Source organism: Arachis duranensis, chromosome 8 (genome assembly GCF_000817695.3).
Source record: "Arachis duranensis cultivar V14167 chromosome 8, aradu.V14167.gnm2.J7QH, whole genome shotgun sequence".
NCBI lineage: Eukaryota > Viridiplantae > Streptophyta > Magnoliopsida > Fabales > Fabaceae > Arachis > Arachis duranensis.
In genome coordinates, this window is record NC_029779.3 from 844,806 (window position 1) to 846,313 (window position 1,508).

General features: G+C 37.9%; 1 protein-coding gene across 1 annotated transcript in view; it reads left to right on the top strand.

The window, feature by feature from the left end:
• Nucleotides 1–298: 298 nt before the first annotated feature.
• The window catches only part of LOC107460062 (TATA-box-binding protein), a 5,674-nt gene continuing 4,464 nt past the window's right edge, over nucleotides 299–1,508 (top strand). Inside the window, exon 1 of the mRNA XM_016078384.3 lies at nucleotides 299–620. The gene's annotated coding sequence lies outside the window, so the exon portion shown is untranslated. The remainder of the gene's footprint in view (nucleotides 621–1,508) is intronic.

Below are 1,508 nucleotides of genomic sequence, written 5' to 3' on the forward strand. Positions count from 1 at the left end.
GAGCAAAATGTGATTTCTCACCATTGATTTCATAAGTGGGACCAAGAATAAATATAAAAGAGAAACTATTCAAGGATAGAAGATTACACTTTATTCTCTAAAGTGAAATTCAAATTTTAGAGGATTCAAATCCTAGGATTTGGGTGCTTATGCCGTATGGAATTCATTTTTGATAGATACAACATTAGTTTCCTTCTTTAATAGATACTTTTGCTAGTGTTCGTAAAGTTCACGGTACAAATGGTTGTTTTTCCCAAGGAAAATACATGCACATATTCTTCGAAAGTCGAAACGGCGTCGTTTCATGGGCAAGGCACCCCCTCCCCCTATCTGATGCCCTAGTCTTTTGCGGATCACCCAGTCCTCAACGTCTTTCTTCTCTGGAATTCTGGAGTCTCTTTCTCGTTGCTCTCTCCCTCAACCTCAAGCTCTCTCACCTCCGATCTCTGACTTCTCTCTCGGTCTCGATCTCTGACTTCTCTCTGGCTCTCGCACTCACTGTATCTCGGTCTCCGCCACCCTCGTCCCCGTCCAGCAAGATCGTCAGAGGCAGAATCGTCTCAGTCGCAGTCGCCGCCTCCAGCAAGATAGTTCTTCGTCTTTGGCCGTTCTTCTTTCCGGTAAGTAAGCTACAGTGATTTCTGTGATTTTCATTTACCTTGTTGTTTCTTTCATCAATTATTTTGTGATTTCTGTGATTTTTTCTTTGTTTTTCTTTGAATTCCATTCAATTATCTTGAGATTGTGCCTCGCCTTTTTTTTTTCAATCATGCAAGTGGTTAAAGGAAATTGGAATTAAATGTTTGAAGGTTTTGATTATGTTATTGAATGTTTGAAGTTTTTGGTTATGTTTTGAGGATACGTGGTATTGGATAATTGAATGTTTGAAATATTAAATTTTAAATGTTTGAAGTTTTGGGATGTCTTGCAATTTTACCCTTTCACCTTTACGGATCTTTCCCCAACACACACCAACGAACAAAACCTTCTTGCACTTTCTCTCTCTTGTTCCCAAATCTATCTTCTCTCTATATAACATCGCATCTCTTTCTCATATAAAAGAATCGTTCCTTCGAATCCTTCCCGCGCTATCCACTCTCTTACGCTCCCCTTCTCAATTAAGTTTCAATTTTTCAAAATCTGTAGATTCTCGTTTATCCCTAACTTTAATCCGAACCTAATTTTGCGCTCAAAGGTCCGATCTCGCTTGTTCTTCGTCTCAATCGACGTATATTATATATACAACCCCGCTTTTCATTTTATGTTTAATTAAGAGAACACAGAATTTTGGGGAATTTGTCTATAGCTGTTATGTTTTTTTTTATACTTTTTCTTTCCTCAATTCTCTTTGGGGAAATATGGGATCTGAGTTCCTTTTTATTTTTCCGGGCGTTCTTTTGGTAAAAATGTTTCCTTGTGTTACGAATAAGGGTCAAGATATTGTATTGTGGGAAGAATTTTGTTCAGCTATTAGGTTTTTCATTCCTTTTCTTAGTTGTCGCTTTTGG